The following is an 18114-nucleotide window of genomic DNA, read 5'->3' as shown; positions in this document are numbered from 1 at the left end:
TACCAGTGCCATGATCTGCCACTGCATCTTCACTAGTACTAACTGATGATGGATCACAAATCACATGTGCGAGGCGTAGAACGAGCGGAGCAGTCAAAGGCAACAGAAGAAGAAAGAAAAGCCTCCTTAGCTTAGTTGATCTTCTGTGTTGCCTCCTGGACGGTGCTGGCCTCCTCTGGCTTGGTGCTGGCAACCACGGGAGCCACAGGAACCACGAGCACAGCTCTGGTCATCTGTGGCGTCGCCTCCACCTGATTAAAATGAGAAAGATGTGATTTTATGCCAATAAACATAGAAAGGAAAACACTAGGCTTTACACAGTCACGATTTTTGTGCCAATCACCGATCCAATCACGTTAGAGGCAATAAATACTTGTTTCTGTACACCCCTTGCCTTCTCACGAGCACCGTCGAAAGTTGTTTGCTTTAGCATCCGTTTCAGAGTTTGCTTTTCTTTTTCTTTCTCCGCGCTGCGTTTCTTGAACTCGACATGCTCCTCCGTGTGTATCTTTTCCAAGTGCCTGATTAAATTTGTGGTGTTGAATTTTTTTACCAAAGTTCCCCCGCGAGGTACTGTAGCGTTGCATATATTGCAGATTCAAAGAAACTTTATTGTCCGTCACATAGCGACAGTACTCAAAACAGGAAGAGGCACGAAGACGAAAATGAAGGTTTTTGAATCATGAATCATTAGCTCTCGGTGTTATGCCCCGGCCTAGGGGGAACCAGGACACAACATAAAGGCTCCCCCCCTTCTCCCAGCTCTCAAATTAGACAAAGGTGCTTCGTCCACAGGATGGTTTTTATTAAACGTCACCATCATTGCACTGGCGTCAGGGAGGGCATGGCCAAAACAACAAACAAAATGGCTCTCTTATGGATCTTACCTATGAAGAAAACAATCAAATAAATGACAGTCAAACTAACCTCCTTAACCAAAACACAGGAGAAAAGGGTCACAACACAAATGGCTTCCCTCCACTACGGGCTACGTGGACACAAAGGGAACTGAAATAGATTACAAAACAGAATTGATGGCTGAACACAGAATGCTGCTGCTGCGGCACATGGCCTCTGGTTGGGAGCTGGGAGAAGGACAAAGAGACCGAGGTGTTGAAGTCCTCCTCCTTAAATATTGGCACCAGCCAATCACCTTTCCGCACCTGGAACAAGCAAAAAAAAGGGAACACAGGATCTACTGCGCCATCTAGTGCCCAAACGTACACACAGCAGACAAAAGGAACTGACAACAATGTAAACCCAAATCTATACATTTACATAACACTCGGATACAAACAAATAAACATGTCGATGCTGTGAAACTACTTTGGAGGAAATGAGACAGATTAAAAAAGTTTCAACACGACCATGACGTCATTGATCGGAGATTCATGACATGACGCCCGATCATGAACGTTTCAAAAAATGCCAAATATCGGCCGATCCGATACAGCCGATAAGATCGGTGTAAAGCCTAGAAAACACACACAGGTGATGAAGTGGAAATGAATAAGTACAAACCTGCTGCACTGCTGTGACATTGCTGGAGGCAGACTCAGTCATGTGGACAGTTGAACGTGTTGCCCACACCTGCAAATACAAGGACACAAAGTAACGTTTAAAGAACTGCATTTATTGTCCTATCACAAAGATGCACACAATGAAATACACATATCCCAAATACCAACATGTCACTGGTTTGTTTTGGTTTTTGAGGCAACGCGTGCTGATCGACGTCTCAGGCTGGACATTTGGAAGAACATAAAGAAATGAATTCATAAACAAAGTAACACACTAATTAAACTGTACATGTGATCTTGTGTTGATAATAGGGGTGGGGCGATACGGCTAACCCACGATTCGATACTGTGACGATATTTGGCCCACGATAATGACAACATCACGACACACGATATCTTCCGACGGGAAGATGAGAGAGGGAAAAAAATCCTTTCACTGCCCCGATTCTGAAAATCAATAAAAAAATGATGCAGACAAAATAAAGAAATAAATAACCACGTCCCCGAAATATACGGGACAAAGTGAAGTGCGTCCCCCATCAGTTCATTACGGGACAGGCTTTTTTAGTTGCCAAATATGGGACAATCGCGTATTTTATGGGAGGGTTGGCAACCCTATCTAGACCACAGACGGAAATTAATGGAGCTAATGATGTCAAAAATGACTTTGAGTCACTCCGTGAGCTCGTTCTTTTGGGAAGATTTTAAAGACTCTTTGCCAGAGAAGGTGGTAATGTTCTTGAATGAACAGAAAGTGTTGTCATTGTCCAAGGCTGCTGTCCTCGCAGATGAGTTTGTGTTGACCCACAAAAATGTCATCTCATCTTCCCCCCCGATCGGACAGGCCTTCTGCTTCTCGTCCCACAAGAGCCGAGTCTAGCCACCTCCCACTTGAAAAGGCTAGAGGGAAGGGACTTCTGGTTTGGCCATAAAGCGGTAGACTGCGCGACACCAGGGCTCTCGACCGTCTAGGGTAAAAACTCCCCGAAAACTTTAATGACTATTGTCAGATATCATATTAACTACAAAGTGATCAGGGGAACGTTGGAATGGGAAGGAAAACTCGATTCAACCAAAACAGAAACACAGTAACAGACAATATGGCGGAACTACCAGCTTGCTCTGAAACAGAGGGAGATGGCGAAACGAACTCCTCGTAACTAACGACGCGAAAAAGGGCTCGGACATAGAAATTATTAGCAAGGAGATACGGGATTTAAAAACGGAATCAAAAGAAGTCCTTCGCACGTTTGGAGAAACACTGAGGAACGACGTGGAAAAAGACTTGGACGACTTCAAAGACGAAATAAATCAACAACTTGCGAAAGTCGTCACCGAACAGGAGCTCCAGACCGGCAAGATCAACGAGGCTGAGTCGCGGATTGAAAAGCTAGAACGTGAGGGTCCTGAAAGAGCTATGGACAAAGAAAATAGAACTGGGGAAGAAAGTACCGTCATTCCATCACGATTACGCGACAGAGATGGTCCAAAAGAGAAAGGAGTACAACACTGCTAAAAGAATCCTGAAGGAGAAGGGCATCCGCTTCCAGACGCCATTCACCAAGATGAGGACCCACTGGGATACGGGAACTCGAACCTACAACAGCGCAGAGGAGGTAAAGGAGGAATTGGCGAGACGCGGCCTGGCGGAGAAGACGGCGGTGGCGACGGGTGCGGAGGGGCCTGCGGCACTCGGTGCCCCGCACTACGACGGAGTGGCAGTGCAAGGAGGGATCCTGGAGGGGCTACGCATCAGCAGCGACACGAGCCAGAGAAAAGCTACAAGAGTTTCAAAGATTCTTTGATTAAATTCAGAGAATAAAGGGAAGAAAGCTGGTAGGGATGTTCTAGTATGACGGGTGTTTTTAAGTTGACAAATTCTTAAAATTGAATTCCCATGTTAATAGAAAAGAGACTGTGGGAAGTCCGGGTCGCTCCTTTTTTTCTAACGTTGGACTCATTTAGAACGACTAAAATACTCATTGCAGGTTCAAGTGTCATTTCTAAGTTAGGTTAGATTTTTGACTGCCTTCACGCGGGCCGGACAGAGACACGCCGTAGTTTGGCCATGCCTGATCTACAGGAAACACATCTCTCTCAACAAGAGCACGACACACTGAAAAGATTTGGATATAGAAATGTTTTTTTTAGCTTGTTCAGGAAAGGCCCAAAGAGAGGTGTCACAATATTAATCTCTAATTCTATCAGTTTTGAAGTTGTTAAAAAAATAAATGACAAAGAAGGGAGATATGTAATAGTCAAAGGGAAATTGGATGATAACTCAGTTACTTTGGTCCAGGGTTGGACAAGTGCTTTTTGAAATCACTGTTTGAGATCATAGCTGTGGAAAGTGAAGGAATCCTAATATGTGCAGGGGATTTCAACATGATTTAAAAGCTAAACTCGACACAACTAATGGCAACAGAAGTCAGACCCGCCTGTCGAAACTTGTCAACGTCTCTCTAGCCGAACTAGGGATGTTTGATGTTTGGAGGGACCTCCACCCGTTACAGAGGACTATTTTTTTTATTAACATTACAGACAGATACAGAATAGAGGAATGTAAAATAGGAACGACTGACTTGTACTGACACAGTATTAATTACCTTATTATTTGTCTAAATAAGAGGAAGAAAAACACACTTTGGAGATTAAATGTGGGTATGCTAAATAATCCAAAAACACTGGAGGAGGTTAAGAAAGAGATTAAATGCTCTATGGAGGAGAACATAGATAGTCCAGTAGACACTACCATACTGTGGGACACAATTAAAGCTGTGATGAGAGGGAGGTTAATAGCGAGGGCAGCCTATCAAAAAAAGACGAGATGTGGCGAGGGGGAGGGTCTGGTGGAGGTGGAGACAATTCTGATGGTGGGTATAAAGGTGGGTATAAAGGAAAATTGGGGTGGTGGTGGTGGTGGGGGGGGGGTTGCCTGACAACACCACCTGGGGAGTTGCACCCCAGGAAATAAACTATAATAAAATTCCACGGGCTACACAGGTTCGTTACGCTTTGAAATTTAAGAGGACGAGACGGACTTCCAATGAAACAGCTTTATTTGACAACAATTTAAAATAGACCAAGTTTAGCTGCCTGAGTGTCAAAGAAATAAGAACCATACCAAAAAGACTGTTCAACATAAGACAATAAGGGGAACAGGGCCAAAGAAACCAAAGAAAACTCAAAAAAGGGAATAAACAAAGCTAAGGGAATCACTACAAGCCAAAATTCACGCTATGCCAACTCCTTATTTATTCTTCGCGCACACACACACACACACACACACACACACACACACACACACACACACACACACACACACACACACACACACACACACACACACACACACACACACAGGACCAAAACCCAAAACAAAAAGGTAACGATCACTGGGGAACAAGATATTAATGAACTAAAAAAGGAAATCAAACTATAACAAAATCGCTACTCAATAGAAAACCCAAAGTTTCACCAAAATTTCACAACAAAACAAAGAAAAGAAAACCAACCAAAGAAAGTGGTTACGCTAACAAAAGAAACAGACAAACTGAATTGTCTAAACCAAATAAACCAAAATCAAAGGAAAAGTGTCCGCGTTGTGTTGTTGTGTTGCTGTTGGAGGGCTACAACAACACAATGTCTTCGATGCTAGGCTTTGTGCCGTCGCCACGGACCCCAAACTCTCGTTCTTGTTGGATGCGGGTTCTGCGCAGACTGGTGGGAGAGTTTGTGTACAGGTTTTGCAAAGGAACGGTGTCTTCAGTTATACACACGCTCATTAAAGAGCCGACCGTGGAGGAAGCTTGTGCCGTTTCCAGCAGAATAACAGCGAAATTATCGAAATGAAAACAAATCAGAAAAACATCTCTTTGCTGTGCTTTTATTTACAAGTTGAAATTCTTCTAACTTACAAAAAATGTGAACGAAAAGGTAGAAATATAAATACGAACAAATACGTATTTGTTCAGGGCTGCGCAAAGCCGGAGCCCTGCATTTGCTGCGCTACCCTTTTAAAAAAGGTCTCTGTTGTGTGTTATTTTAATATGTCCATCTCTTTTAGAAGAGAAAGCATCGCCCCGGTCTCATCCTCTCTCCAAATGTCAACATTCTTATTCGCGTTTGCTGGTTGTTTCGCGCCGTCTGTTTTGTTAGACGACGTAGTTGTGCGGTGGCGCGTGCGCACTTGCGTTGTCCAGTTAATAGTCCGACTAAGGCGTATACATGGCCGAGAAATTCGAATTCCAATCGCATTATCTGGGTGTCTCAATCGGAGTTCTCCGATTCCAATCGGAGTTCTCAAACTCCGATCATAATCGAACTAAGGCAATAATTCAAATTTCTCTAGTACCATGTAAACGCACTGAGGGACGCAAAGATTGCACTCCGGCGCAGGTGTGATTGATGACGCGAAGGTGGGGGCAAACCCACCTGCCACATAGAGAAGAAGGTTACAAGAAGCTGGTAAACCAATGAACAACTCTGGAACAGCAACACAAAAGCAATAAGGACGATACAGTGTCACAACAAATAATCGGTGTCAGAAGGGAAATAGACAATGTCTTGAGGCTAGATGTTGAGAAAAAGCTGAAATTCATTAAACAGACCCACTATGAATCAGGCTGTAAATCAACCAAATATTAAGCAAGAGGAATAAAGGCCCAGCAAGCTTCTCATGCAATATGTAAAATTAGAGACCCATTAACGAAACAGCTACTACTTGAACCTGAAGAAATAGAGAGGGTTTTTAAAGATTACTATGAAAATCTATATACCCAACTCACGGCTAAAGAAGATTGTGAGATGAAAGAATTCCTTGACTCATTGGACCTACCAGCCATTGGAGATGAGCAAAATAGAAAACTAATTTCCAGTATAACCAAAAAAGAAATAGATGCTGCCATTAGCAGGCTTAAAATCAACCAAAGCGCCAGGTAGTGATGGGTTTCCTAGTGAGTGGTATAAAACATTTGGAGAAGAATTAACCCCGATACTCCTAAATTCTTTTAATCTGACTCTGACAGAGGGCAAACGGCCTCCCTCATGGAAAGAGGCTGTCATTCCAGTTATTCCAAAAGAAGGGAAAAATAAGGAGCTTTGTGAATCGTATAGGCCCATTTCAATCTTAAATGTTGACTAGAAGATCTTTACTTCAATCATCTCAAAAAGACTTGAAAGTTTTAAGCCGGACTTGATAGATGAGGATCAGTCAGGTTTTATAACAGGTAGGCAGACTCAAGATAACATTAGACGGGACCGTCTAGGGCTGGACGATAATTCGATAACGATATATATCGATCGATAGACGTGTGCTGCGATAGGAAAAAAAGGGGTCGATAAAAAGTTTGATAGAAAAAGTTTCACTTCTAAAAGTATTTTTCAAACAAAGCTCTTCCTCGTCTGTACAACGAGTGCAGGGAATCAGTGCAAAACGAGCTGTTAACCAGCACAACTTCAGACCTCTGGTCGAGTCGCACGTTCGAGCCCTATCTCAGCCTATTTTTTTTAAAAAAAAATAAATAATAATAACAATAATAATAATAATAATAATAATAATAATAATAATAATAATAAAAAAAACAATTCAGTTGTGTTTTAAAAAGGTGGTTGAATAAAAGTTTGAATTTGAATTCAGTGCTTGTGTGTTCTTTATTAAAAGTCTGTCATGAAGTAATAGTATAAAACATCCAGTTAATTAAAATTTTTTTGATAATTATCGATATCGATCAATATGACTTTTTTTTATATCGATATGCTTTTTTTCTATATCGTCCAGCCCTAGGACTGTCCTATACATAATAGATCAGCTCCAAAAGTTGTTACTGGTGAGCCTTGACTGTGTGAATTGGAGGTTTCTGTATCAAGTTCTTCGGAAACTAGGGTTCCAAGAAAAGTTAATACAGTGTATTCAAGGTCTCTACCAAGAACCTACGGCAAGGGGGAGGGTCTGGCGGAGGTGGAGACAATTCTGATGGTGGGTATAAAGGAAAATGGGGGGGGGGGGTTGCCTGACAACGCCGCCTGGGGAGTTGCACCCTAGGAAATAAACTATAATAAAATTCCTCGGGCTACACAGGTTCGTTACGCTTTGAAATTTAAGGGGACGAGATGGACTTCCAATCAGTCAGCTTTTTTAACAGGTAGGCAGACTCAAGAAGACATTAGACGGGTCCTATACATAATAGATCAGATCCAAAAGCAGGGCCTGCGAGCTGTTACTGGTGAGCCTTGGCTGTGTGAATTGGAGATTTCTGTATCAAGTTCTTGGGAAACTGGGGTTCCAAGAAAAGTTAATACAGTGTATTCAAGGTCTCTACCAAGAACCTACGGCAAGGATAAAGATTAATGGTACTCGTCAAGGATGTTGCCTTAGCGCTACATTGTTTGCTATGTTCATTGAGCCGCTGGCACAAATGATCAGACAAAGTAACAATCTAAAAGGAATACATATAGGAGAGCAGGGAGTATATGGTAAATACTCAGGCTTCAAATTAAACATAGCAAAAACTCAAATTCTCACGCTGAATTATCATCCAGGCCGAGAAATTAGAGGAAAATATAAAATCAAATGGAATTCCAAGGTTATCAAATATTTGGGTGTGCTATTGGCAAAAGATCTTTTGAAAAGGTTTGAAATCAATTAGAATGCTATTATCAATAATATTAAGACAGATTTGGGAAGATGGTCAGCCTTTAATATGGATTTTGAGACACGAATTGAAGTGATAAAAATGAATGTACTACTGAGACTGCTGTACCTTTTCCAATCCATCCCACATATGATTCCAGAATCACAATTCAGACACTGGGACAAACTCATATCTAGATTTATTTGGGCCGGAAAGAGACCGAAGATCAGATATAAGACACTCCAGCTGCAAAAGGAAGAGGGAGGGTCGTCCTTGCCTGATCTCAAACAATACTTTTCCACAGCTCAGGTAAAGTTCTTGGTGTGTACATGCTGCCCTCAATATCAGGCACGATGGAAATAGATAGAGGCCGGCAGAGAAATGACTCTCACACTGGCATGATAATGAAGTCTTAACCTTGCATTCGCCCCCTGGTGGTTGGATGACTGAATGTGCTTGATTTGACATGTACGGTAGCCAGCTTTTTAAATGTTAATATCGCCGACGATCACCTGAATTTAATCGTGACCTCCAATATCGTGATCGTGATTAAAATTCGATTAATTGTGCAGCCCTACATCAAACTACTAATGTGGCCTTCTCTTGATCCCAGATTTGAACCAGGAACCACAGACATTGAATACAGACGATGGTGGGATAGGAGTATAACTGCAGTATGCACACTCGTTCACAAGGGGGTTTTAAAAAGTTTTGGACAGTTGAAAAAGGAATTTGGACGAGGAAACAAAGATTTCTTTCGATACATGCAATTAAGAGATTACTATGATAAAAGAATCAAACCAACATCAACTGGAGAGGGCAATATAGTGATAGATATTCTGATCGCAGCCTGTAAAAAGATGAAGAGAAAAATCATTTCTAAAATCTATCAGGGCCTTCAGAAACAGAATAGCAACAAACGCAGGATACATCAAAGCCAAATGGCAGAAAGAACTAAGCATGGAAATATCAGAGGAAGGTTGGCGTTCCATGTGGGATGCACAGCATTCATCCACAAGTTCAAAGAAGTGGTGAACAATTGGTTGGAAAAATTTGATCGGTTTCTTCATATAAAAAGTAAGGGTGTCAACGCCGCGATTAACGCACACGGTGCTTTTTGAACCTTTGGCCGCTCCGTAGATTGTGGAAACGGGAAATGAATTGACTCACAGCACACAGTCACACGCTTGCAGCCGGCTTGTAAGCACAACAAAAAAAAAGAAAAAGACACTGAGCGTAGATGAGCACTAGGAAGGACTAACATGGATAAGGCGTCAATTGTAAATGGAAAGTTCCACTTCAAAACCCTGCCAGATGGCAGTCTTGACAGGACAAAAGTGATATGCATTTACTGTAAAGCTGTATTTAGTTTCCACCGGAGTACGATCAGTCTTACGTTTCACTTGTCTGCGAAGCATACAGCTGACTCGGAGAGCCCTCTGCCCCCTTCTGAGGTAAAGCAAACCACGTTGGATGGTGTGGCACGGAGACCGCTGGCCGCGTCCACCACACGCCAACTTTCAACAGCGGGGGCTAAATGGGTGTGGCTACGGCTTGCAGGCCAATTAATGTGGTGGAGGACGAGGGTCTGCGCGATATCATATATATTATACTGACTATGGATGAATATGACACTGACTGGATGATTATGGCACTGACTGTGGATTACTATGGATGCTAAACAGCTGTTATAGGCTATACTGCCTAACTGCACTATATCATTTGAGTCCTGTACTGTATTGCACTGCCCCCTGTTTAATGCACACTTTATTTATTGTTTTGATTTAATTTAATTTATTTTGTGCATCACAGTTTGATGCAATGCATAAGTGTCATCCTTTTGTCTTAATGGCTGCTGAAAAAAGGGGATGAATAGTTCAAGTTCGAGTTGAAAAGTAAAATAGAGAAATTTTGGTAGTACTAGTAATCATTACTTTGTAATGTTACAGTTATGCCCATCTGTTATCTTTGTTGGGCTTGAGTTTATGATTATTTTTTTTTACCCTGTGCATCTTTTGTTTTGTTAGTAGTACTTGTCATTGCTCCAACACGAATAAACATGCTGCATCCCACTAGATGGCGCATTTGCCTTATTTACAAGCACCACGGTCATCGGAGCAGATTGCTGACACTCTCAGCAGCGTGCGTCTACTAAGGTCTACTAAGATTCCACAATCTATTACACCTCGTGAGCAAAACAGGCTACAGGTAAAATTAAACATCTTCAGTTGAGCAACTCAGGCAAGTTAAACTGATTTAAAAACAAACAAACACTATAATACTAGGAAAAGAATCCTCTATATGTCAATAAATACAACAGATTGAGTATTCATCAAAAAAAATGCTTACTTTAAATAAGAAAATCCAACAAACCAACAAGTGCAACACTAAAAAGCAAACCAACAATCAAAATAATGCTTAATTGCCTTAGTTTCGTCCCACACTTATCAGCTTAGCTACTAAGAATAACACACATTATTCACCTGGACAGAAGGACGTTCTGAGGAACGTGTTGGTCCTGGAGCTTCCTGGTCAGGATGTTCGGGAGATCCCTCTGGCTCAATGTCTGGAGCGCCAACATATTTTAGAATTGCTCCTGCAGAGACAAAGCTCATTAGACCATCAAGCAAAACAGATCAGAAGCGCATTTTCCGATTTTATTATTACAGTGATGTTGCAGTAATATAGGAAAATTAAAAATTCATTTGTTTTTAAATTAAACATTATGGTTGCAGTGTCCCTTTAAAGCTTTTACCCAATTACAAAACTGTCATTTTTAAGAGTTTTTGGCATTACTTTACACACTGTACTAGTTAAAGTAATAAAACTAAGATAAATGACCCACTGCCACAACAGTCTAAAATAGTCAACACCATGCCAAATAAAGTATTTCCATAAAATACTTCTTTGAATTCTAAAACAGTAGCACATTTCTAATTAAGGGCCTACAAAATACAAACTAAGCTTAGTAAATTCATCCTAAGTTAAGGCTAAAATAACATTAAGAGTCAAATATGTGAACTGAACAATAACAGGGGACTGACTACAACAACAACTACAACATGCCCTCCCTCCCGCCCTCCCTGTTAGAATGTGAATAAACGGGTGTGGAGTCAATCAGTCATTCCCATGGCAGGATAGGCCAACATGGCAGGATATGGTCAACTTTCATAAAACAAACAAAAACGCTGATTCATGACGAACAAATATTAGCCAGCCAGCTAACATTTATCCGACGCTAGCTAGCTAGCTGGCTAGCAGGACAAATAAACAAACTTGGGGGGGGACAACAGCGTTTCACCTCCACCTCTCCAGCCCACATCACAAACAAATAACTTACCTTTCCCTTTTGCAAGTTTTTCTTGATCAGTTTTCTTTTCCTTCCGTTTGTCCGCACCGCTGGGATAACTCCTTTTTGATGCCATAATGGTGTCTGTTTGTTTTTAATCCTCTCGCTAACGGGAACGAATGGTAGCTGTCAATCATTCACGTCATACCTGTGCGTCGCCGGCCCGCTCCGTCACAACCTGCGTGACAGTGCGGCAAGCCCCCAGAGTCCCCAGATGGCGTCCCATTCCTTTCAATGAAGTTGCTCACCCAGCGCATGGCTCCCAAAAACGTTTTGACTTTCGCGTTGATGAGATAATAGAGCATGCGCAGTTGTGTCAGTGTGGAGACCGTCACTGACAGTCGTGCGCGCTCACAAACCGTACAAAATTCAACATGGAAATCAATGTATTTTTTACGGAACAACTGACAATTGTTGTTTGGAAATTTTAGAAATAATAATGATGATGATGATGATGATGATGATGATTATTATTATTATTATTATTATTATTATTATTATTATTATTATTATTATTATTATATTAATAAAATAGTATTATTATAATAATATACTATTATTTGTGTATTAAACAAGTGAGCAATGTGCCACTGAATAATAAATGATAATTCTTCGAAGCAACTCTCTTTGGAAAGCAGACAAAGCAATGAAATGATTGGTCTATTTATTTCATCAGAACTAAAAAAAAATAAAAAACAAAAAATGAATGATCTTGAAAGTTCCTCCCTGAAAGTTCCTCCCTTTCTCTTGCACTTGTCGATGTGTGTAGCTAACACAAATTTGCAAATATTTTGTCGTCCTCATGGAATTAAACAGCACACCATGTTAATTTATCAGCGAGTGCTCTCTCTTTTCATGCAATTCATCACGCTTAACATGTAATGCTGAATCATGAAAGCTATGGAGCAAAAAATAATAATTACATCAACCACGAGTGAAATAAAATGTGTCATTCATTCAATAAAGATTTCATTCATTCATCTCCTATACCCGCTTATTCCTATTCAGGGTCACGGGGGTCTGCTGGAGCCTATCCCAGCTGTCTTAGGGCGAAGCCAGGGTGACACCCTGGACAAGTCGCCAGTTCATCGCAGGGCCACATAGAGACAAACAACCATTCACACTCACACCTACGGACAATTTAGAACCTTAAGTTCGACCTCACGTGCATGTTTTTGGAGTGTGGGAGGAAGCCGGAGAACCCGGAGAGAACCCACGCAGACACAGGGAGAACATGCAAACTCCACACAGAAAGGTCCCAGGTCCAGGCCCCGGAATCGAACCCACGACCTTCTTGCTGTGAGGCGGCAGCGCTAACCACTGCACCACCGACTATTTTATTACTTAGTTGAAAATGCCATTTTATTTTATTTAACAAAGCATATCATTATTTCATCATGCATTTAATTGTTTTGTGGTCCTGTGTTTTAGTGCTTCATAATTGTATTCTGTTGTCAAATTTGCCCATCAAAGTCAGATTAGTAATCCTGTACATCAGTTTAAGGAAAACCAATTCTAGGTAATGGATTGCAGATCTTGTAGTGACCTGTTACAATGGAAAGAAATGTATACATAATAAGTACGTCTGTGTGCCCGATATTTTAGCTAAAACTAAACTTTCTGCACAACTGTCTGCATTGTGCTTTTTCTTCGGCCACAGAGAACAGAAACGTCTGTAGTTCTTTGTTCACCCATGGTACAGTTTCAGAAGCTTTTCAGTTCTTAATACGTGTTAATGTAAAAATCCACACGCGAGGCATTTAAAAATGGCGGTTTTGGTCTTTCGTGAAAGACTGCCTTTGGCCAATCAGTGTCCTGAACGTTGCTACGTCACCCTTATGGTCTCAGCTCTGCTCGCTTCGAAGCCCAACGAGGCAGGTACCAAAATCCTAACCCCTGGCAACGTGACAATTGTTTTTTTCAATTGAAGTTTTCGTTATTTTGTTCGTTTTCATTAACTATTATAACCGTGGTCAGGACCTCCAGTCAGAAGATCCACTGGAGGACATTTAGAGCAAACAGTCAGACAACAGCAGCTTCACCACACCAGCTGAAAAATGGAGTTTGGATGCTTTCAGCTTCAAGTCGTGGACAGAAAATGATGCTCACACTGTCACACTGATGTTTTCTTCTCCAACCTTCTCTCAGCTCAAGAGGTTGGTGGTCTGCAGGAGCTTCTACAGCAGCAGAAGATCAGTCTGGAGAGGAGATGTGAACGTGTGACTGAAGGTGAAGAAGCAGGAAGTCAAACTCTCTTCAACAGCATCTACACTGAGCTCTACATCACTGAGGGACTGAGTGAGGAGGTCAACAGAGAGCATGAGGTCAAACAGCTGGAGACCAAGAAGACCAAGGAGATCCTCCACGACCGTCCAATCAGGTGCAGCCAGATCTTTGAAGCCTCACCTGAGCAGCAGGGAGTCAGAGTGGTGCTGACCAGGTCTCTGGGCTGGACTGGGAAGCCTTGGGGTCCCACTGGAGGAGCTGGAGGAGGTGACTGGGTCCAGGGAAGTCTGGGGGTCTCTGCTGAGGCTGCTGCCCCCGAGACCTGACTCCGGATACGGCAGTAGAAGAAGGATGGATGGATGGATGGATGGATGGATGGATGCCAGGTGATAGAACATTTCATAAAAACAGACTCTGCATTATAACTTCTATTACACTCTAAAAAACTCACTCCAATATAACTGCACTCGTCCTTCTCTCTCATTACATTGGATCACAATGACCAAACAACACAACAAAGACAATGATCCAACTGTACTGCCACGTCCAGACGCAGTGTAGGTCTGTAGGCCTCTTGGACCTTCATGTGAACCACTGCGTGTTGACTGGAGGTGAAACATGACTGACTGCTGTCCTCCTACCTGGACAATGCAATCTCACTTTCATTCTGCTGCAGATGGCCATTTTCATTTTACACCGTCCAAATTTACAGCTCAGGGCGCTGGGACGAATTCCAAATTGTGTGCAGATACAGGCCTACACTTCAAATAATTATGAGAAAAATCCAACGTAAAGAGAGCACTTCCATTAGGAAATAGTCAACATGAAATTTCGTCTACTACTGACACCTGCTGGTCAAACTGAATAGTTGCAAATATTGTGAAGAAGTTGTCATCTAATTCTAATCCTAGCACAATAACAATATGGCCATTCGAAGTGAAGTATTAAGACAATTAATCAGGTTTGTACTGCTTGATTGAACACATTCATCCCGTTCCAGTGCACTAAAACCCACTTCCCTTCAGGACCGTGTCAGCGAAGCCAAAACTTCCTTGAGTGACGTTGTTTCCCAGCATGCAATGCGAGCTAGCGATTCACAATACTATTTCATCACAAACATGAATGTAAAAAATAAAAAGGGACGAAAAATGAAACATCAGGAACAGCAACCATTGCAATACAAGCAGAACTGGGCCGAAGTTTTATATTATGTACACCATAATACAGCCTTCTGGTGGACAAGCCATACTATTTAATCCGTGTCTTCCTGTGGCACTTCAATAGATGAAAGCTCATCGTAGAGGTCACGTGCTGGGTGGGTCACTCCACCAATCCCCTCGGTGAAGGTCTAAGATAAGAGCCAATCGTTACCCTTGCAGAATATCACCTGATATGGGTGAGCGTGTGCAGTAGGAACAGGAGAAGCTTCCTGGCGGAAATGATGCACTACAAGTGGATGTGACGCTCATGAGTGCGATGGATGAGGTCGAGCAATGCTCCAGAACCCGATTCAGACTACTCTCCCTCCACTTTTTTTGTTTTGTATGAGCGTTCAAAAAAACAACATAATGATAATCGAATAAGCTTTAGTTTATTAATCAGAATTAAAACAAGTAGGTTTTGCCCTTACAAGGTTGTAGATTTGTTATAGATGAGTTCCTTTGTTGTAGTTTGGCGCTTGAAAAACTATATATGGGATGTACCATGACCTGAGGGATTTCCTCATCCCATCCCAGCTTGGTTCTGATGCTGAATGTGAATGTATCTTGCTGTACATCCCACTGAGCTCCAAGGGCCCTCTCCATAGGGAGCTGGTCTCTGTCAAGGTTAAGTGTTTTTACCTCTTTAGCTCTCTGCTCTTCAGGAATGGCGGCCAGCACCGAGCGATGATTGCTCACCCACTTATTGAGCTTAAATCCACCTCTACCGCACAGGTCTGTTAGCTGCTGGTACAGATGTATTGCTTGTTCCACCGTGCTGACGGCCTTTAGACAATCATCCACGTAGAAATTTTGACCAACAGTGTTTATAACCTCGGCTGGGAAGTCATGCTGATTGTCGTCGAATGAAGCACAGCTTGGGGATGACACTGCCCCAAAGATGTGGACCAGCATCCTGTGCTCTTGTAGGTCCTTTGTAATGTCCCCATCTGGCCACCAGAGGAAGTGTAAGAAGTTTACATCCTGGTTGGAAACTCTTACTTGATGAAACGTTCCCTCAATGTCAGTCATGAATGCTACAGGGCCTTGGCGAAAACGAAGCAGCACACCTAGCAGTGTACTTGTCAAATTGGGACCCTGCAGGAGCTCTTTATTTAATGATGTTCACTCACTTTCAATCTCACAGACACTAAAAAACCTGATTGTGATTGAGAGGTCCTCAGCAGCCAATCACTGTTGGGAGTCCAGCCTTCAAACACTCCTCCTGAATCCACAGTCACATCTGTGAGCATCTGGAACTTTGGCCCTGATCCTCCACACCACACAACTTGGGATGACAGCGCCACCTACCTGTATCCTTTCAGCAGCCAGTCCATCCTCTGACCCGTTTCCACTGTGGCCTGTTGTGTCATCTGGACCGGAGTCTGGATCATCAGTGTCCAGGTTCATGGAATCTGTCAGAGTGCCGCCGTCCTGTGATGTAATGATAGAGAATCACTCTATTTATACTAATGTGCAGAACCACTAGAGTGTCATTTTTTCACTGCTGTCAGCAACAAGCATTTGGTGTCACACTGGTGTACAACACTTATGGGCTAATTAATAAGAAATGACATATTTATGAATCACCCGCAATGCCCAGATTGTTGCTGCTTATCTGCTGATATGAGCCGTCAACTGTTGCAATATAGAACCACGGGCAGGAAATTACAATTAGTGTAGAGTGTATTATAACTTTAAAGTTTACTTACGGTAGTTATTTAAAGAATTTAGCAGGGATGGAACAGGCTAACGTGACGACGTCACCTGTAACACGGTAGGAGCTCAACCTGCTGTCACGGCGAAAACTCTGTGTTACGTCCCGTCGAGGGGGACCGAGACACAACGTGTGGGACACCTTCCCCCACTCCCAAGCCTCATTAATTTTTCACTGCAGTTGGCAGTTTCAACAAAAAACATTTTATTAACCAGTAAATGAAATAAACAAAACAACTTAACCGGTGGGCAGCAAAGGCTTCAGGGTGGGCCCAGGCCAAAATAATAAACCAAACTCCAACTAGCTCGCCTTAAGAACTAACTAAAGAAAGAAAGAGAACCCAAATACAGAAAGGCTAACCTCCCTACATACTTAATAAACAGGAGAAAAGAGGGGACAAAGAAAATGGCAGCCCACCCCTACGGCTGCGTGCTCTAACACCATTTCAGAAGTGACTAACTGCAGAGTTGGGAGCGGAGGAGGGATGACCGTCAGGCTGGCTCGACTGCTCCTCCTTCTCAGCCGTGGCGCGTCCAATCAGCAGCCGACATCCAGGACCGCACCTGCAAGGTGTCATCCAATCTCTCTCTCACACACACACACACACAAAAAAAAAAAACATAGAGGCACCAAGACCCACCTGTGGGTCATAAGACCCCCTCCCTGAAGAACTAAACCCTATTAACATACCTACAAATAAAACTAAACAAGAAAAACCTCACTTCCCCGAAATAAGAATTCCGCAGCTAGTCCACATGTACACGTGATAATGCACTTGCCAACACATTATCAACCCCCCTTCCTGTGGCAAATCTGGAGATTGAAGTCTTGTAAGAGCAGAGACCACCACATCTTCGAGGGCATTATGGTCTGTAAAAACCTGACCCCAAACATCAAGCTGGGCACTGTCAGAAGGCGAGCCAAAGCTTCTTTCTGAACTTCCCAATATTGACTCTGTGTGCGTGCTGCTTACTTGTGGCATGTCCCTCTACTTTATGTCATGGTGCAAAACTGACGTACGGCGGGGGTGGTCAGAAAACAATAGTGGGTGGCTCTCAATTAATTTAACAATATCATGACGGGCTGATGCAGGCAAATGGGACAAAAACGAGCTTAAATTATTCATAATTTCAGAGTTTTACAGGGGCGCCGAAGGAACACCAATTTTTTTTTTTTTTTTTTTCAATGAGCCCTCCCTCCGCCAATGGGCACGGAGGGGGCGGAGGCTCAGGCGACACATTTTTCCGAGCAACGTAACGCCCGGTTCACACTGGACGGGGAAGTGCCACGAAGCGCCGAGCGCTTCCATTCGGCGCCCATGTTAATCAATGTAATAGTTCACACCAGATGCGAACAGGCGCGCGGCTCCCCTCGCGGATCGCGCCATGCATTTAACGTCAGTTCATTGGACGTGGAAGCGAAGCGCCGCCGAGCGCTTCCATTCGGCGCCCACGTCAATCAATGTGGTGGT

Source organism: Nelusetta ayraudi, unplaced genomic scaffold (assembly GCF_046127955.1).
Source record: "Nelusetta ayraudi isolate G7.1 ecotype Tasmania unplaced genomic scaffold, CSIRO-AGI_Nayr_v1 ptg000024l, whole genome shotgun sequence".
Classification (NCBI taxonomy): domain Eukaryota; kingdom Metazoa; phylum Chordata; class Actinopteri; order Tetraodontiformes; family Monacanthidae; genus Nelusetta; species Nelusetta ayraudi.
Note: the sequence above shows the minus strand (reverse complement) of the source record.